At 48.1% G+C, this 21573-nt stretch overlaps 1 long non-coding RNA gene across 1 annotated transcript in view; it reads right to left on the reverse strand.

The window, feature by feature from the left end:
- Window positions 1–797: 797 nt before the first annotated feature.
- LOC135383527 (uncharacterized) overlaps window positions 798–21573 on the reverse strand; it is a 28534-nt gene continuing 7758 nt past the window's right edge. Inside the window, exon 2 of the long non-coding RNA XR_010419928.1 lies at window positions 798–1599. This is a non-coding gene — a long non-coding RNA (uncharacterized LOC135383527). The remainder of the gene's footprint in view (window positions 1600–21573) is intronic.

The following is a 21573-nucleotide window of genomic DNA, read 5'->3' on the forward strand; positions in this document are numbered from 1 at the left end:
CTGGTAGTAGTTCAAGCTGGACTTGTGGCAACCGGAAGTGAAGTGGTGCCAGTTCGAACTGGACCAGTTTGCATGTTTGGAGGAAGTTTCGATTTCGGTGCCGGGACAGGTTTCTATATAGGAAGATTGCAAGACGAAGTTATAGGAACAGACAGAATGTAACTTTATAGTAAAAAAAAAAAAGAAAACAAATCATATTTCAATTTTTGGTGAGGTTCGTTAGTATTAACGAAAGCTAATTTGGAATTGTTATATTTGCATTTTTCGCGTTCCTGCTCCCGCGATGAATGATGCGTTAACTGTCCATGTGGGCTGTACTTTAGTAACGATTCCGCGGCGGACGGATAGGCGTGGAATTAGCGTTTGGCAATTATGGCACGTTGTCATTGTTGCCAGACGATACGAGTGCATACGGGCGAGTGATCGGCGATCGGCTATGTATCGCGTAGTCGTCTGCTATCCGATATAGTCGCATGAGACGCGTTTTGGGTATGGAGAGGTTAATAATCGTCTTCTATCGGATGTAGTAGTGTGAGAAACGTTTTGGGTATGGTAGGGTTGCGTAAGATGGTTTTCTTTAATTGATTTTTTTATGTTGGAAGATGGAAATAATAAATAATAATGCTAATAAATAATGCTACAAATTAAAACAAAAAGCAACACCTGGATGTGGAGAGAGTGCATCTTTTCCCAGGTTAGGTATTGGTGTCGAAGAGTGGGTCTGTGTTGTGGGGACCATTCCCACTCTCGGGGTCGTGCTCGCCCGTCCGGCCCGTGAAAGCAACTCAGAAACCAAGTCAATGCATCCAAGTTTTATTTACCTCCGTGCCTCAGCAGTTTACACGGGTCCATCCACCAAGGAGAGCCTCCCCGCACCTTCTTCCTTCTGCTCCTTAAATCCGTTTCCCTTAAAGCACCACCACGCCCCCCTTCCCGAAGAGCGGACCGATGAGGACTGCGCCCTCTATCGACATGTTGCCAATATACATGGAAGAGTGCCCACATTTCCCCCATCCCAAAAGTATGTACACAGTGGAAGACAATCACGATTATGCGTCCAGGTCCAGGTCGATGAGGTCATCGTCACCGGCGGGGGGAGGAGAGGGTTGTCTGGGTTGCCCCTCGGTCTCGCGTAGCAGCTCCGGACGGAGCCGACGGAGGGTCGAGAGGGCGGTGGCCACGTCGATCGTCTCAGGGCGGTGGGCCTGCTCAACACGAGATCGGTGCAGGTTGCCGCGCCGGTGAGTTGCTCGGTGCAGCTCAGGTACCTGACAGACGGGGCATAACTTGCTTTCCTCTTCGGGTGACCAAGGCTGAAGAGGATCAGCTGGGTTCCGCTCTGACATGGTGAGTCCCCTGAACGGTGGTGGGGCAGAGGCCAGATCAGCAGTCCTAAGGAGGCGTGGCTGCGCCGACCACCGGCTATGTGACGCCCAAGAAACTGGGTACCCTTGATGAACTACGGTCCACGTCGACGCCGACCTGTGGATGGGTCCGGGTGACCGAGAACGGGCGTACTGCGTCGACCGAGGGAACCGAGATGCCCATCGAGATGTCCTGGGTACGTTTTCGTATTGAGGTTGACGGTGCATAGTAAACCTGGAATAAAAAGGAAAATGGAACGGCAGTAAGAGGGTAACTCCGTACCGCGAGCGCCTGGAAAAGCCCTCCCCAAATGTAAACGTGGAAGTCCGCGTAACGGAAATCACAGTAACAGATACTACATCGCGAGCACCAGGTTTTGGTGACCGAAAATAGTAACAGCTACGTGCGCATAGTGTCGTAGCTGAAAGCAGGCCCGGAAGGAACGAAGCGTAGTTGGTGCAATGCGGGCCTCTCTAGGTCCCTAATTGCGGTGATCAACCTTTGCACAAATGCGAAGGGATCGAATGCTTGGGGGAACAACACATTAGAAGCATGGTTTGCTCATCCCATCAGCTAAAAGCCTACACTCGGTTGAGTAGGCGCCAAATTCACCAGGAAGATATCGTGTAAGTACGATCTTCCCACGCTATCGCTTCAGAGCTATCAAAGTGATACGCTCGGAGATACATGCGAAAGGGGGGTGGCAGTGGCGGGAATAGCTTGTGCCAGACGTCTGATATCAGTGCAGCCTACAGGATGCACGTGATTGTTACTCCGTTGACGGTTCTCATGACAGTCTGATAGGCAGTCATGCTAGCTACGAAGTCTGGTTCAGACCTCTAGTCTGTGTACCGGTACTAAGTGAGCACCAAATAGATTTTGGGGAAGGCACTGCAGATACCATAACCCCAAGAACGTGACTGCCCGGCAAATCGGGTCACCGTCAACAGGCCTACGTCCGACCGATGTGACTGGTCGGTGAGGAATCTCCCCTTGGGGGCGGGTTTCGTATCCATGGTCGGGACGCGCCGGGAGCCAGTCCGCGCCTGGACCTCCTGTGAAGCGACTGCAAGACTCGAAAACATGGGAATGCACAATAAAAAAGGAAACATCCGAGGCTTCGAGATACCGTATTGCCTACCAATTCCAAATAGTGGCAAAAAAAGAAACGTAATTAGCTAGAAAAAGAGAGGAAACTTGAGTAACTGACGACGTCCCTCACGTGGCCGGGCACACCAGCAGGTTCTGCAACAAGGGGCGTTAACCACCCAGTTCGGCAGCGCAGGTATCGTGAGGCCAGAGTAATAATAAATTTAAAAACAACGCGGTTTTACGGCTAAACTGTCCCCGAGACAGGAAAGCCAACCGGCACCGGGACAACAGCGCGAGGCTGTTCAAACAGTCCCGAAAAACAAAACACATTCAAAAACAAGGAAAAACCTACCCTGGCCGCATCCTCCCGCCACCGAACGCACGTGTACGTCCCTAAACCAATTGGGCGCCAAAATGTGGGGACCATTCCCACTCTCGGGGTCGTGCTCGCCCGTCCGGCCCGTGAAAGCAACTCGGAAACCAAGTCAATGCATCCAAGTTTTATTTACCTCCGTGCCTCAGCAGTTTACACGAGTCCATCCACCAAGGAGAGCCTCCCCGCACCTTCTTCCTTCTGCTCCTTAAATCCGTTTCCCTTAAAGCACCACCACGCCCCCCTTCCCGAAGAGCGGACCGATGAGGACAGCGCCCTCTATCGACATGTTGCCAATATACATGGAAGAGTGCCCACAGTGTAGAATGTGCATCCGGCGTGACTAAGGGTAGGCTAGGCTAGGTGATTACGTATTGCACGTGTCGAAGAGCGGGTCCATGTAGAATGTGCATCCGGCGTGACTGAGGTTAGGTTAGGTCAGGTGATTACGTATTGCACATGTCGAACAGTGTCGAATGTAGAATGTGCATCCGGTGTGACTGAGGTTAGGTTAGGTTAGGCCAGGTGATTACGTATTGCACATGTCGAAGAGTGGGCCCCATGTACAATGTGCATTCGACGTGATTGAGGTTAGGTGAATACGTATTCCCTGTGTCGAGAGGGCTGACGTAGACAGTGCATCCAACGTGACCGAGGTTAGGTTAGGTCAGGTGACTACGTATTCCATGTGTTGAGAGGGCTGACGTAGACTGCGCATCCGACGTGACTGAGGTTAGGTCAGGGCAGGTGAATACGTATTCCATGTGTCGGGAGGGCTGACGTAGACTGTGCATCCGACGTGACTGAAGTTAGGTTAGGCAGGTGAATATGTATTCCATGTGTCGAGAGGGCTGACGTAGACTGCATCTGACGTGACCGAGGTTAGGTTAGGTCAGGTGAATAAGTATTCCATGTGTTGAGAGGGCTGACGCATCCGACGTGACTGAGGTTAGGTCAGGGCAGGTGAATACGTATTCCATGTGTCGAGAGGTCTGACGAAGACTGCATCTGACGTGACTGAGGTTATCCAGGTGAAAAATGTTTGCAATCTGAAGTGATTTATGAAAGGATTTCCACTTGAAACCACTTTGTACGTAAGTGGTACGGTAAGTGGTAGAGAGCGGTAGAGTTCTTTGCTGAGAGAGGCGTGGATGAGTGTGCTGCTCGGAACTCGCTATGGTAATTTCGGTATTGCTTCTCTTAAACGTGCCCACGAAGTCCGTTGGATTTCACTGCAGTGCTCTCCAACACCACGTGACTGAAATACTGTGTATGTAAGCTGTCATCTGGTCACGTCTGATATTTAATATCATCACAGCTATGTTCCGTAACGATGAATGTATTCAGAAGATATGTAATGCTTATTCGCTTTTTAATACGGGCAACACAGTATCGTGTTTCCACAATGACTTTGTCCCTAATAATACCTGAGAGCTACCAGTCTTCACAATCTTTCAGTGACGTGGTGTCGCAGAACACTGCAGTGGTTTCGAACTCACTTCGGAGGCACTATCGTGAGAAGCAATACAGAAACTATCGCAGTATGTAGCTTGCAGCACGCTCATCTACCCCTCTCATACGATGACCGCGCTCAAACTCACCCGCTTCCGTCTGCCGCTCGGGTGTCTTGGCGGAGAACAAATGCGCAGCTCGCTTATTCCGTACACATCTGTCGGGACCTGTACCGTTTTAGGAAACTTGTAATGATGTTGATTAGTACGTACATACTTTGTTGCTAGCATTCGATATGCAACGGCCAAGACAGCTATGCAAGGTGTGCCGGGGACATTCTTTCACATGGAGTGTCGGCAGTGTGTAACTGTTATACACCTATACTTTATTTCTTTGAGTCTAGGCACACAACTCCCTCCCCAGTCATAAGAAAGTAGCTGCAAGTATTGTTTTGCTAAAAGCACCAAGAGTGGCTGTGATAAATTATGTGTCGATATGAATAGTCACTGTACGGTATATGTACAGAGTATGTTGCACGAGAGAGTGACCATCAATTATTGTAAAACAACTACGTGAGATAAAAATTGGAAACATTCTGCATGACACTTGTAAAGGGTTTTGCTCCGAAACAGTGGTTTTCTATGAGTGTGCCTCGTTAATTCATCTAATCAGCACAATTGAACTCAAAAATTTGCCAAGGAAAGGTAACCTCTTTGCATTAATTAGAAGGCCCATGGCCACAACACATCATTTGAGTCACAAATACAGGATGTTTCACAACGTTTCCACAAAAAATTGGCACTCAAAAACACCCAACAACTGCCAGAAAAACCTTTCCGTGGCCAAATATTCAGTTCAATTAAGATAATTAGCCTAATTAATGAGGTACACTCATGCAAACCGTCTGTTTGGGTGGCAAAAGCTTCATAAGTGTCGTGCAGAATGTTTCCCATTTTTATCTCACGTATTTAAAAAAAATAATTAAGAGTGGTTCTCTCGTGCAACACACTAATACATAATGGCAAGCGTTTCATAAATGTTGCTGCACTGCACTGTGCTTTGCTGCGTACCTTGCAAACTCCTCAATAAATTGTTTTTCAATATATATTTAAACTCTGTTTCCATTTGTATTGTTACACATGCAGCAAGCACCAGAAACTGTCAGGGAATAGATTAACACGTGACATTATTTCTTTGTACACTGCAGTAGATTATAGTAGTTTGGGATGCTGCCTCTGCACGCATAGGTGCAGGAGCATTAATGAAATACACGAAATATAGGTCCCATATGGCGTAGGTGGCAACATCCTGGTTCAGTCCTCCAAATGTCATATATGACATCCTGTGGACAAACAGGGGAGGTCCATGGATGTACCTTTGACCGTCCCGCAGACGTCCAGAGGACGTCCTGAGGAGTTTTGTGGATGTCCTCAGGATATCCATATTGTCAGAAATGGATGTCCAGAGGATGTCCGTATATGGTTGTCTGGGAAAGATTTCTCTGCAGAAATTGAAGATACAGCGGGACGACGACGTTAATTTAGCCGTCTGGGAAAATGGAGACCCCATAACGAAGACCACAATTTCTTAAGGAAGTCAGGAAGTGCACCGCTGTTTACACCAAGCACGAACAAATACGCAACGTCCGAGGAACGCCATCTGGAACGAAAAACATCTTGTCGAACGACGTCATGTCGTGTTGCGCTTTGATTTTGCCGAAAACTGGTCAGTGAATCTATCAAGCGAGGTCCAGGGACGGTACTGGAAAACAGATCAAATTTCTTTATTCACTTGCGTGGCAACAACACCTGTGTTGACAACGAGCTTCGCAACGGTGAGCGACGACATGTCCCATGACACGGCGCATGCACTTCTAGCCCTGGACAGGATACTTGAGGCCCTGGAAGAAATCCTAACTGTGTTCACGCATCTCATCTACATCTCAGACCTTTCCCCCTTTCTTTATCTTTAATAAACATATCCCCCCCTATTCCATATTTTTTTTTTTGATGACGAAGAACGGGCTGCTAGTGATATGGTTGTATTCTGCTAGTGGTCACGGCAAAATGCTTGCGATGGTGTTGGCGGTTCCCTGAAACATATGGCGAGCTTACACAACCTGCGGTGTACAGTTGCGGCAGCTATTCGAACACCTGCTGATTTCCTCCGTGTTCTGAAAGAGAAAAATCACTCAACGCACCTGCCGGAAATTCCGTCGAGCGACATCACGGCGTTCCGAGAAGCAAGGAAGGAGTGGTGGAGTGGGGGACGGTCCGACCCGTCGCAGGCATTCGTTCCTCCCACCTGTGGTATAAGAAATGGAACAGAGGGCCCGACAATGAAGACATCCTGCTAGCAAGAAGTGTCGTCGACATTTATCCGCCTGAGTAATTGGGCCTTGCCTCAGGATACGAACATTCCGTAGTCCAGACCCGCTGCTTCGTGGTACATGCACTTAATCTACGTCAATTTTGTGATCTTGTGCCTCGTGAAATCATAGACGTACGAGCCCCGTGATGTCCAGTGCCACCTTTTACGTGTCATGTGAAATACATCTTGTACGCGGAACAGAGAGTAAAATACATGTAAAGAATAAATACTAAATAGCTGCTGTCAACCTGCGTCCTCTTAACATGATATTTCGTGACTGCGGAAATGGGGATACGCCCGACGGTACAAGAAACAGTTTGGAATTATTTCGCTTGCATGTGGGAACGCAGGAAATAAATGGTAAAGTGGGTATACAGACGTTAGAGCACGCCTGTGGTGTATTAATCCAGCCGTAAGCCTGTGAGATGTCACTGCGTACCATGTGTCGCCTTTTCGCTCCGCTATGGTTGTCAAATGTTTTTAGTTCCTACAAAATTTATACCGCTTGAAAGGCAATAGAATGATGAATGAATGATATTTTTTTCGAGAAAATAAAGCGTTGGGTTTTTGAGAAATCGATCTGTGAAGTCGGCGTATTTTTCGAGGGTGATCCCGGTTTGCTCCCACATACCGCCTTAGCTTTATCATTCACAATCTTTAACAGCCTACCTTTAGAAGGAGCACTTAATGGACTACCTCTCAGTGTAAAAATCACTTCGGTCTAATGCCCACTTCCCCGACAGGAAGGCTACAAAATTCAAGCAAAAATGCGCTTTACGGCGTTTTTGCGATTTTTTCTCAAGCGAACGGGCGGCAGTAGGTATCGGGCTATGCCGCAGCCGGTATGTTGAGAACGAGTAGAAAAAATGTCGTCCCCGTCACTTGAACGTAGGGCGCATAGGGTTGTCTCAAACTTCGGCGCGAGTGTTCGCTGATGAGGCACACGTGGTGCGCGCTTCAATTTTTTTCCCGGCATCCGCTCCGATTTGAAGTCCGAAATTTGTACCAATGTTCATCACAAAGATGTGGCTTTCACACAAAAAATATGTAAGAAAATCGAAGGACCTCGACGGACGGGCTTGCCTGAATTGAGATGAAATAACCCACGAGTAACATCCGGTTTATGCTAGCGTTACCAGCAACTTTTTTCATTCTCATGTTGTTTTTTTTCGTTCATTCTCGTGTTTTAGACCCTTCACACCACGGATGTTCTCGAACCAGCGTAGCGCGCCAGAGTAGTACTCATTGCCCACGAAAGCCGGGGAATCTCTTAGTTGAAATGCACAGCTACTGCACAACGGAAATGTTGAGAGATTCGCGTGCTTTCTGTGGGCACGACTGCTCAAATTGAGTGACTGTCCAGGCACACACTAGAACTACATGTTGCAATTGAATGCATATTTACTTGGGCCTTTTCAACTTTCCAGGAACCTTAAACTGTTGGGGTTCAAAAGGCAAATATCGATCCATCGTGTGCTATTAAGAATATCTCAAATACTCTGTTGGATGATTCAAGATGTCCACAAGGCATTCAAGCCGTGAACCAATCAAACATGAAATATTATCTATTTCATGTTACTCTGTAGTACTTCAACTTCTATAATTTAATTATGTTATAGTTACGCCATGTACATTAGACTATGTGTAATATTTGACTACAAATAAAATGCATTTTTGTATTGCAGTGCCTTGGATCTGCCTTTGTTGGGAACAGTGATCCTGCAAAAGGGCACCGGTTACATACCAGTTGGGCTGTTACCAGCTGAACTCTGTTTGAACAGGGACCACTCCAAGTACAGCCACATCAACTGGTCTCAGCTCAACAATGAGGTTTGCAATGAGTCCCAGTCAAGACTGGGGGCGGATAGAAACCAGTTGGACCAACTGGTATCAGTTGATCAGACTGGTCCCTGTTCGATAACATAGTTCATCCAATCCCAGTTGCAACCGGACCAGTTCAACTGGGACTGGCTGAACTGTGTTATCGAACAGGGACCAGTTCGATCAGCTGGTACCAGTTGGCCCATCTGGTTTCTAACCGGTCCCAGTCTCAACTGGGACTGGGTGATCTGTGTTATCGAACAGGGACCAGTTGTCCCAACTGGTACCAGTTGAAATGGGGCCGGTTGAAGTGGTTCCACTTGGACTGGTCCCCGTTCGATAACACAGTTTAACTGGTACTAGTTCAAAAAATTTTCGCTTGGGTTATGCGGAAAAATCAGGTAGTCTAAACCGAAACCCCAGTTCAGGGAGGAGGCGGCCAAGATTTCCCTTTCCTGGAGCACTCGTACGAAGCCGGCTCATGACGTCACCGGGCAGCAGCACAAGTACATGTGTGTCAGGGCTGGTCATAGCGGTGAAGAAGTACTGTTCCGCCATGCGTTCAGGCCTTTGCGACCCTGTATGTTTTTCATTTGACTCGGACAAGTGCGATGAAGTTTATTGGGAGCCACGGGCGGACGCGGACAGCAACGCCCGTGTTGCACTGCTGTTTGCCACGTATGACGATTATTGCTTCAGAGCCTCGTCTGCAATGTATACATTTTTAGTTCTATGAGACTTGTGTTGATTATAAAAGGAAGCAACATCAACACCACCTTGTATACTGCATACCTCTTTGAGCGCATGCCTCTTTGTACACGCCACGTTGACCTGATATATACGAGCATCCAGGAAGAGCGTAGGATCAGCCTTGCTCGCTAACGCTTTTGTTCTTCGGAGACCCCTATGTCGTGCATCATACATGCTCTGTTGTCGAACATCTCAGATTCGAAATGGTTGGAGAATATCCTACTTTGTGTTGAATCATTCGACTCGATTCCAGTCTTTTGAATCGGAGTGCTGCTTCCCGCTCACGGTGGCTCTTTTTCTCTTTTGGGAGGCGATAAATACGCAACAGCGGACGTAGAGATCAACTTGTTGCCAAACATTTTGTTGCAACACCTCGCACACACCTCTTTTCACTCACGGCTGTACGAAACACGATAAAACTATAATGCATTTAATGTATACAAGCACAGAATTAGCGGACGCATACCCAGAGACTGTGGGCGGCCGCCCAGTGTTGCTTGCAGCACGTGCTTCCTTCTACGTACATGATTTTATAAATGTGAGGAGCGGCGGCTCTGAGCCGTGTCTGAGTGGCGTCTGCACAATTTAGAGCCGAGATATACCGTAACCGTGTTTGAAACATGTCAATAATCGTACAAGTATCGGAAGCCTGCCTCCACTTTTGTTCCGAAGTGTCCCTTTAAGTCGCATTCAGGTCAGCTGAAATTACCATAGGATACCCAATTTCAATCACATGTATGGAACTTTAACTGCTGAGACAACTGAGCAATCTTTTTCATCCATTTTTAGCGACGAGAAATAGGGACACTTGGTTAGACACTGAATAGGAAAGACCAGGTCGCAACTTTCAACCACTTTTACTAGAATGAGACCAAATACAAGCCTCTCATCCATACCCTCCCCCTCTTCTTCCAAACCTGAGCGCCGCATACTGCTTCAACCGCCAAACAAAGACGATACCGCTAATCATGAACGATAACACCCTTCAGAACACCCGTCCGGAGTTGATAAGATGTCGTTGTTGTCCCTATTTCTCGTCGCTAAAAAATGGAGTTGTACCTACTCTTTCTGTTAATCTTTTTCATGGCAGAAATGTTTGCCAGACAGGTTCGTTTGAGAGCTCTGCGTTCGGTTCGTGTCTGTAGGGGGCACTGCACATATCACCGTCGCGTCGGAGATAGCAGCAGCAGCAGCAGCAGTGCTCCCAGCCCGATTAGACAGCCAACCTTTTGATGAAAGATAGGTACCGGATCCTTGGCCCCCGATCAAACACTTTCAGGCCCTGCACAAACGCGTGCAGTGTTTTTACAGACACTAATCTAGATTAGTGTCTGTAAAAACACTGCACGCATTTGTGCAGGCATTTGTGCCCACTGCACAGCGTGCACACTGTGCAATGCGTGCACACTGCACGCATTTGTGCACAGTACATCCGCCAGCTGGCGGATGTACTGTGAGTGTGACTTGACTGTGACAATCATGCGGTGTATGTGGCATGCTACTGGTATTTTTTTTTTTACTCCTTAATTATCATTTTATTTACTTTACTGCATCTATAACTGAACTCGAGTAGCCCGCTCGCTTCATGAGCGCCATGTTCTTCATTTTGTTTTCCTTACACCAGACCAGACCAAGAACAAACTCGTTGCGTATAAAGCTTGTTCAAGCTCCCACGAACGGTGACATCAGCTAAGAACACACATCGCGCCTTATACCCTTCAGTAAGAGTCGCTCAAACTACCACCATTGTTTTAGCGTGTATGTGATTCAGTGATTTTGAAGCCGCACCAAGGCTTTCCACATTGTTTGGTCGGACGGAAATGGTTGCCAGATTCACACATTCCAGGTTGTCACTACGCCTCTACATTAAGTAAGCAGATTAGACATCGAATATTGTTGCAATGGCTTCCACCACATCGAGCAGAGTGTTCACAAAACCGCTTTCCAGCTGGTAACTCGTACATTTTAGTTTGTAAAGGAAACCATCGCCTCCTGGTGCAATTCCTGCCTGCCATCGTTGTCAAAAGCGTAAGACATTATGCCACTGAAGTTTCCCGAGACGATGCAGTCTTGATGATATTCCGAAACATGGTTTGGTGAGAGGATTCACACATATTCTGCATCCACTATACGACACTGGTATGATTTGGCAGGCCAATAAATATCTTTATTTACGTTTCCCATCAAGCAGGCAAAGTTGGGAACTGGTGCAGATATAAATGATCAGCAAAGAAAGTACTTACAGACTACTCCTATGTTCAAATACAGACTTGACATTTGTTTATTTTTCTTTGTATCTCTGCACAGGACAGCTCCAAAATTAAAATACTGCAGAGGTTCAGAAATCTTCACGTATCTCAAGAATGAAGTAACATAAAACATCAATAATAGGCTGGGCAACCAAAATTCCAAAAGATGAAATAGTCCCAGAAAAATGTCAATAATTGGTTGTTGTTCTGATGTGTACAAGTATGTACAGTTCATGAATGGAACGTAATTTAGGGAGGTATCGCACGAATCAACCAGCTTTTTCAAATCAAATAGAAGCAAATTCTAATTCAATTCTAATCCAGTTCTAAGCCAAAATTTAGTTCTAATACAACACAATACAGTTCTAATCCAGTACAAGCCAATTCTAAGCCATCTGATTGGTCGACCATAGCTCTGCTATGGTTGCGCTATGCTAATGAGCTGGATTGGCTCTACCCCTTTACGGTGATTGGTTGACGGTAGCTCAGTCTCTTTATGCTAATGAGTGGGCTTCGCTCCACCCCTTCATGCTAATTGGGCCATTCCAAGCCACTGATCGATGATTGGCTGGCTTAGTTCTGCACCTTTATGTTAATGAGCTGGCATGGCTACACCTGCACCCCCGCTGATTGGTCCATGCTCAGATCGTGACTCTGCCACTGTATGCTAATTAGCTGGCTTGGCTCAGCTCAGTGATTGGTCAATTCTAAGCCTACTGATCGCAGATTGGCTCCGCACATTTTTTACACTGATAAGCCATCTGATTAGTCGATCCTAACTGTCCCGCACTGATTCTAAGCCTTCTGATTGGCCCACCCCGGCGCCATCCGTTTCACGGTAATTGGCTGGTTCCTTCACGTTGCCAAACCACACGCGGACAGATGACGCACTCGGCAGCGGCTCCACTGCGGCTCTATCTTAGACAGACACGAAAAATACATTTGAACGTTTATTGAGTACATGTTTGAGAAAAATCATGGCAGTCCTGGAGAGATTGATTCCTTTGATGCTGGGCGTGGTTCCTTGGAAGTGACGGATCATGTAGACGTCTCCGAGACAGCAGCTAAGAAAAATTTCGTCCTCCGTGAGTTGACACTTCTACGTGCACTGGATATCTTTGCAGCTTTCGCTCACGTCCAGCGATTGAAGGCACGTGGTCAACGATCCAGTAGCGTTCATGTCCAGGTTAATGCCGGACCGCGTAGGTACCACGTGCCACTGTCTGATGGCCAAAATATCGCCCGGGCATTCGTGCGCGTACGTGTGCTTATCCTTTTCCGGCTTGCTGCTCGCAGTACAGTTGCCGGCGTCCAGCTCCAGCGCGCACGAGACGAGCGAGAAGAGAATGAAGTACCACGTCCTTCCAGTGACACAGTCCAAATGACGCTATCGCTTCTCATCCTCTGCATTATCTGAGGGGGGAAAGAATGCATGGCAAAATCCCGCAATCTGCGTCGTCGACTCGAGCTTACCATATTCGCAGCCTCCGTATGGGTAGCATTCGACGTCATTGTCGAGGTATTGTCGAGGTATTGTTTGTCGTCGTACGCCATCAGACTTCTCTTCACATTTCTGATGGTGTACATGCACTGCTTCTTTCCCGCTATTGACACCTGTTCGTGCGATACGCTAGTTTGCTTGAGTAGGGTGAATCGTGACACGTATAACGAAGGAGGTGTTTGCGCACAATGTTCTTTTTGACCCCTGTAGCTCTCGCAGTTTGTTTTGCCCCGGCTAATTTGACGGCGTACGTTTTGGCTTTCAAGCATATTACTTCCTCTATGGGTACACTATCGGTTTCACTTTTTAACGCGCCAAGCCTACTGTGATTCCTCTCGCTGTACAGTGGATGCTCCCGATAGAAGGAAGACAAGTCTAAATGTTTGTCGGCGATCGCACGTAACTCATCTTCATAGTCTGTGCGGAATAGGCCGAGGATCAGAGAATCCGTGTCAAAGTAGAAGGTAATTACCGGACAAGTGAGCTTACTCAGCAGGGTTTCGTAGTAGAACGAGTACATGGTTAATTTACTCAGTTCTAAAATCGTAAAGCCAATCTGCAGGGAGAAATCGCATTGCATTTTTCTTTTGCGCCTTTCGTACATGACGCAATTAGGGGACAAAATTTCCATTCTTACACATTGCGCCTGACTCCCGAGGTGACTCGCCGTCTCATCATCGAAGGCTACTTGAATATCCCTCATGTTAAATTTATTTTGCAGCGTTCTCCCGAAGACTGCATTATTTGAGATTTTATAGATTTTTTTTTTCGAACGTCGTACCCGAGGCAACGCGTATGGCAACATTGTCCTCAATGTAGAGATGCAGGAATGGTGCCTGACGAAATTTTAGAATTCGGTAAATTTTCGTCACGCTCATGCCCAATCTACAATAGTGTGCGAGCAGCGCGTAATGAACGACGTACTCAACCTTGTCCTTGCACGTGAGTAACAGCTTTTTGATGTTCGCCGACTGATACATTAATTCTTCGAGGAGCCCTTCAGGACAATCGCCTTCTCGGGAGCCAGGGGAAAGTACTGCATCAGCACTTGCATAGATTTTGGATACTCCAAGTCACACACGTACGTGCACCACATGTCCGACTCCGTGGAGTGACGCATAAAATCCAGAGCTAAAATCCTCGACCCATTCGATATCGCCGACGGGGACATTCCCAGAAATGCGGGACACAGTTTCTTAAAGTTGGCTTGACCGGCGTACTCGCTGCCCTCATTGAAGCAATGCATTCCATCTGGTTTTGCTAGAATATCTGTTGGCCCTGAGCTTTAGAAAGAAATGTCCACACATGGGTGTTGCTGTGACAGGCCCTTCGATGGCGTACTACTGGAATGGAAGTTTGGAAGTTTGGAATGGAAGAACTGGAGTGGAAAGAAATTGGACTGGCCGAGGAGGCGTCCAACGGTTTCCGTAGTACGGCGGACCAGTAGGTGGCACCTGTCTGAGAGCGGCGGCGTAGGTTGGTCTCGGTACTTCGGCGTCGGGGTTGCCTGCTGAACCTCGTCCTTGATGATCGCGCCGATTGAAGATAAAGGGTCTGGGGCCTTCTCTGGACAGAGGAGAGCTCGTACTTCTTCGCGTACCACCTCTCGAATCAGCTGTCTGAGTGATCCTGCGTCGAGGCCAGCGGTCGTGGAGAAAGCCTCGTAGCCTTGGTGTCGTTGGTGGACGGTAGTACGAGAGAGCAGGGCCCTCTCAATGCGAACGGCTTCGTCCAGAAAAGCGTCGGTCGTGGCGGGTCGATTCCGGGACAGGGCGCGAAAAATTTCTTCTTTTACGCCCCTCATGAGTCGCTGAACCTTCTTCTCCTCGGATGCGTTGGGGTCAGCTCGCCGGAAGAGCCGCAACACATCTTGACGAAGCCAGTAACGCTTTCGTTTGGCAGCTGGATCCGTCTCTGGAGCAGATATTCAGCGCGTTCAGCCCGTTGTTGAAAAGCGAACGCCTCGCGGAGTTTGCTTTTGAAGACGTCCCAGGACGTGAGCGAAGTCTCCCGGTTTTCGAACCATGTCTTCGCGGTGCCTTCCAGGGAGAAATAGACGTTGACGAGCTTCTGGTCGTCACTCCAGTTGTTGCACTTGGCGGTCCGCTCGTAGTGGTCGACCCAATCGTCCACGTCGTCGTAATACTCCCCGCTGAATGTCTTCGGCGATCGTGCAGGGGCTATGGGCGTGGCAACAGGTTGCGCCACTTGGGTACTGGTCTCCGCAGTCATCTTCTTCTTGCGTTTAGGGGGTTCTAATGGACCGAATTCTGCAGGCAGACCAAGCTGTCTTCTGCTTTGTCGCAGTTGGTCTTCCAGGCCGTTGATCAAGGGATGCCCTGCACCTCCACCAGAAATGTCAGAAAGCGAAATGGGTCGGCGAGCGTCGAATAAACAGCGAACGGTTTATTAGACTACTTGGCAGCAAAACACAAGAGTGATAGCTCTCTAAACACAACTGAGTCCAAAGAATGAATACTCCAGCTTGGAGCGCACAGGCATTTAAGCGTCGCACCGAAAAGTCTAGAAACAGCACGTGCGTTTGCCAGAGAGCAGGCGATGTGTCTGGAAGCTTCTTGCTTCTTCTTCAGCATGCGCCGGAATGAGATGTACCGTTTCGTGCCTGCCCTGGAAGTTTCGCGATGATGATTCGTGGCATTGCCCCCTCCGTAGACGTGGCATCGTCTCGATGCCGTTTCTTCTCCTTCCTTTTTTTTTTCATGTTCTCTCCTTCCAGCCAGTCTTCAGCGCTCCCTGCTGTAGTACGGCTTGAGTCGAACGACGTGAACTATTTCAGTCCTCTGGCGTCGTCGAGAGGGAATGCTGCCCTCAGGTACCACTTCGTAATCCAGGTCTCCAATGCGTTGAAGTACTTTGTAGGGACCGAAGTACCGCTTCAGTGGCTTCTCGCTCAGGCCTCGTCGTCGAATCGGCGTCCAAACCCATACCAAGTCACCTGGACTGAAGCGTACGCCTCGTCGGCGCAAATTGTATGTTCTTTCATCGACGCGTTGTTGTTGACCAATGCGTAGTCTGGCCAGCTGGCGGGCTTCTTCTGCGCGCTGTGTGAAGTCCAGAGCGTCGTTTTCCACATCACTGGGTTCGTGGGGCAGCATCGCATCCAGCATAGTCGATGCGTCATGGCCGTGTGCAAGGCGGAACGGTGTGAATCCCGTTGTTTCCTGGACAGCCGTGTTATAGGCGAACGTGACGTAAGGCAGTATTTCGTCCCATGTGTTGTGTTCGACGTCGACGTACATCGAAATCGTGTCGGCAAGAGTTTTGTTTAGGCCTTCAGTGAGCCCGTTTGTCTGCGGATGGTACGCCGTTGTCCTCCGGTGAGTGGTGTGGCTGAGTCGAAGGATTTCTTGTGTTAGCCTGCTTGTAAATGCCGTTCCCCTATCGGTGATTAAGGCGGTCGGAGCTCCGTGCCGTAGTACGATGTTCTCGATGAAGTACTTCGCCACTTCTGTTGCTGTGCCCTGTGGAAGTGCCTTAGTCTCATCATAGCGTGTCAGGTAGTCGGTGGCGACGATTATCCAACGATTTCCAGAAGACGAACGTGGGAAGGGCCCGAGTAGATCCATCCCAATCTGCTCGAACGGCGCCGACGGCGATGCCATTGGCTGAAGGTACCCAGAAGGTCGTACCGGCAGCGTTTTTCGTCGTTGGCATTCCCGGCACGTCCTTACGTACTGGTGTACGGTCTTGGCCAGTTTTGGCCAGTAGTACTTTTCCCTTATACAGGCCAGTGTCCAGGTGTATCCCAACCCTGTTGGAAATTCCTACTTGACTCCATATGGTATTATGACACCAGGTCCTACATGATGAAGGAACCTACATACAAATAGGATCCTGTTTAATTGTGGGTCCTACATGCAAATGCGATCCTACATATAAACAGGATCCTATTTGGTTGTGGGACCTACATGCAAATGCGATCCTACATATAAACAGGATCCTATTTGATTGCGGGACCTACGTTGGGTCCTACATGCAAATAGGTTCCTACATATACGCTAAAATGGCGGAATACCAAGTCTCTCGTGGTGATCCCGTATAATTTGTGCACCCTATTGTGCTGTGTATATTAGGAAATAACAAATCATGCAGCTTCTTTCTTTCTTTTTTTTATTGATATCGTTCATCATCCCTCTGACATGTCTGTTGAACAATCACACTCTTGCCTGATGTACAGCGTCTTCAACACCTTTACAGATCATGCTAGATGATAGCTCTAAGATATATTTCTTGGAGGCACCTGAAACAATAAAGCGAATTAGGAAGCTAGATTTAACAAGGGATAATACATTATGTGTCACATAAAATGTGCCAAAACCCGTGCACAGGTTAACCAGACTTCCCACATATGGTGTTACTTGAGGTCCAAAGACAATTGTTTTGTTTGTTAGCAGCAAGATCAATTAACTATGACAACTGGGGCTACAGCAAGGGTGTCAGTAAGGCATTACCTGAACAGGGTGAAAACAATGCACGTTGAGTTATAATATCCGCGATTATTTACATTCTGTGCATATTTCTTCCACACTCGGGGAAAATATGCATGACTCAAGCTCAGTTATTATGAATTAATAACCAAAATAGGAAGATCTGTATCTTTAGAGCACCGGTACCCTGTAGCAGGGCTGCTGAAGCATCACACATGATATCTTCAACCTGATGTTAATTGATGATACAGGTTAACCAACAGGGTAAGAGCACAAGATTATAAATGGAGGATAAGGCAATAGGTAACAATAGGGTAATAATTGCACTGAGCGGATAAAGTTATAGGAACCCACACGCTAGGAAGAATACCAAGCAAAAGGTGCACGAAACATGGCATTACATGCACACAACTAACCTTCAATTCACGAAATCCAACGGCTTTCGGTCTTCCAAGGTACACACACAGAAACAGGTCCAGATACCACTAGTAAGGCATGAAATACAGTCACAGCACTGCGGGGCACCAAAACTACCAAAACTACGACGAAAGACGTTTCCCGAACGAGAGCTCTCTGGACACACGTCCGAACGCTTCTAAGATTTCCCTTTCAAATGAGCTGGAGGCATTCCAAGCTCCAAGGCCGCGCCGCCTGTAACGGCTCTCCTCGTCTCCTCCATGCTCTCCTCGCGCTACATCCAGAAAGCAGAAAGTCGCGCGTACGGGCGACCAGCGCCATTGGAAAGAGGACGTTTTCCCAGTCAAAATAAGTCTTCAATCACATTTCTACGCCAACAAACAACCGATATCGAAAAAAATGCCCCCAGCCCCATGTATAACGAGCCGCTGTTGCCATGTTGTCCTCACTCGAGAATGGAGAGAGATAGAAAGATCCCGCAAGTTTCTAGCCGTTCGGTGTTCGGAGTGCACGAATCCGTTAATAGGTGATTCAGATCTCCCGCAGGGTTCAAACCTAAAAACAGGGACGAAGGTTGCAGAAGGAGAGTCAGCCTAAGGAATTTCGGGAATAGCGCCATAACCTGTAGTAAATAGACGGGGGGTGCGAATTGAAAAGTTGTAGAGCAAAGAACGGAGAACGCGCATCCAAAATTTCCAGTAAATTGGACATTAGGTAAGCGAGATTACGGCACTAAAGGAACGGCACCCACGGAAGCGTCTCCGAGCGGGCGTCAGCCAGACTTTCTGGCGCCAGCGCCATGACCCTCCAACTCCAAAGCCCATATCTGGGGAACGGAAAGTCGCGCGCTTACGGAATTAAAGCGGTTAGTAAGAGCACGTCGAGAGCTTCAAAACTATGTCAAACACGACTCCGTAGGTGCAATGGAAACGTTTTTAGGAAAAAAACGGCCGGCAGACCCATGTATTGGGAGGAGTGTAAACACGGAAACCGGTAGCTCGAGAACCAGAAGACTTTGACAGCTGTAGTAAATTTTGCCTCGTTCACCGAGTTGAGGCGAGTACACTCCAGAAAGATGAAAACTGTCCGACGCGGGCTTCCTTCCGAAAAAGGGCCCCAAAGTTTAGAAAAACAGAGTTACGAAGGCGTCTCTGCCCACAACCCCCGAACCGCTAAAGACCGATCCATGGTTCCATTTGACCGATCGTAGAGCGACTCAAGTCCTACTAGGACGGAAATTCTGGCGTCGACCTGACTAGCGGGGCGAATGTTACGGAGCTCCGAATGTATCGGAAGTGCAGACGGAGGCCTGGAATTTCCAAGTACCTCGACTACTTTTAGGATTTCCTGCCAGCCGTGAGCGTGCACGTGAAGGGGAAGGATTGGGGAATCCGTCACAACAAACCGCGTCCTGATAGAACAGGTTTAGTCCTAGATATTAGACCGAGAACCCCATCGACACCGCAATGTCGCTCGATGGGGTTCACCCGCCACCTCGACCGGTTGCGCATTGCTGTCGAAGTCTGTGCTTAAATAGCACTGAAAGGGATGCACGCATCATTGTATGCTTGATGTTTCGTCGACTAGTAATGGACATACTCTATGCATGTTCCATAAATGAATGCAACCAGTCCATTCAGTTGTTTTCAACCTAAAAATATATATCATGGCAAACATGATTGCTGGCCTGCACCCTTGCCCTTTTGAATATGACTAGTTCGTTCTGGGCCCCAGTTTTGAAGGATATATATATGCAATCAAATAACGTTTGTTGCTGTGTTAATATATCACTTCCATATCTCAAAATAATTCCCCACGTCCTCCCCACATGAAACCAAACAGGTCACGTAAGATCACCTATAGCTCCTTTTTGATGCCTTGAAGGATCCTACAAGTCTCCTCATAGCCGGATATAGGCAATGTATGTCCTACAACTCTCCTATATTGCCGCATATGGGACAAGTAGGACACCACAACTCTCCTACATAGCCTAATATGAGACATGTAGGATCGTATGACTCACCTATATGTGAATGAATATAGGACATGTAGGATCCCACAACTTTCCCACATGATACAAAATAGGACATAAAGGATCCTACATCAATTTGTATAGGATAAATAGGATCGCATACAACCTATTTGACTCTTTTTCAACAGGGAAATGACCTGATGACGGTTCGTCGTGGCAGGATTCAAGAATCTCGATGCGCATGTCCCCAGGCACAACGAGAAGCCACGTAGCGCCTTGTGGTGCGTGGTTCTCTTTGTAGAGGACACCATTACATAGGGGAAAACTTGGGAGTGATCTTCTGAAGATGGCAGGAACATTGTCGGCGCGACCCTGCAGATAGTCGTTGTACTGCTTGGTACACATGGTAGTCGCGCTCATTAGACCGAGGAAGGCGTCGTCGTCCTCGAGGCTGTTGTCCTGTCGCTGGAGTGGTGCTCGGGACAGGCAGTCGGCGCCGTTGTGTTTTCTTCCTGACTTGTAAGTGACGGTTACGTCATACTCCTGTAATCGGAGGCTCCATCTCGCTAGGCGTCCTGAGGGGTCCCTTAAACCAGCCAGCCAGCACAGAGAATGGTGGTCTGTTACCACCTTGAACGGTCGTCCGTACAGGTAGGGACGCAACTTTGTGATGGCCCATATGAGTGCAAGGCACTCTTTTTCGGTAGTCGAATAGTTCTTCTCTGCTTTGGTTAGCGTTCTGCTTGCGTAAGCGATGACACGTTCGACGCCGTCGTGAAGTTGAACGAGGACGGCTCCTAGATCATCGTTGCTTGCATCGGTGTGTATTTCTGTTTCTGCGTCTGGTTCGAAGTTGGCAAGCACAGGTGCGGTCTGTAGACGCGTCTTCAATTCAGCAAACGCCTGTTGCTGGGGCTTCACTCCAGATAAACGTGGATCCGTCCTTCGTGAGGGCATTCAGGGGTGACACAATTCTTGAAAAGTTCGGAATGAACCGTCGGTACACTCTAAATCCGACACCCGATATGTACCGCATGAAAGAGGACCCGCACCTGGGCCAGGCGGTACACATGAGGTGCAGTCCTCAACCAGCAGGTACAGTCCGCGACCACTGCGAAATTCAAACGGTACAAGGGCTCCGAGACCCATCCGTACCGGCTAGGTACCTTTTAAGCGCGATCTATAGCAGCTGTACCTCATGTGTACCGCGTGTTTCCGGCGCATGAGTACGAACGCCTTCTCACGATATCCATGCGCTGCAAAAATATTTCGTGTGATTCCGAATACCAGTCTATAAATTCCCTTATGCAGCAGTGCCGTAATGGATCAGCACTATCATTCTGTCAAAGAAGTGCAATGACTAGAACCCATGACCGTGAGGGATCGCATGTTTGGGAAGAATTCGTTTCTTGCAACCGCTGCAAATCAGTTTGTTTTGAAACGTCGGGGAGCGAGGACGAGTCTGCTCGGTCTTCCAAGAAATTCGTTCGACGCGTTCAAGGTTGAAGTCATTTAAGGTGCGTATTATATCTCTGAAGTAATTATTCGTCTTCACGATGCATTTTCGTTCATCTTCGCTCTGATTCCCAGTGGTCCTGATCACCGGCAGGCTGGACACAACGACTGAGGGACGGAGACAACGAACTTTGTGCTTCATGCACGAACGTTGATGCGTGAATTAGAGGAGCCGAGAGTGCATTTTACACCTGGATTACACAAGCAAGGAAGCATGTTTTTCAGGCAAGCTATTTCGGTTGTTGGAT

The sequence above is a fragment of the Ornithodoros turicata genome, chromosome 2 (assembly GCF_037126465.1).
Source record: "Ornithodoros turicata isolate Travis chromosome 2, ASM3712646v1, whole genome shotgun sequence".
Lineage (NCBI taxonomy): Eukaryota > Metazoa > Arthropoda > Arachnida > Ixodida > Argasidae > Ornithodoros > Ornithodoros turicata.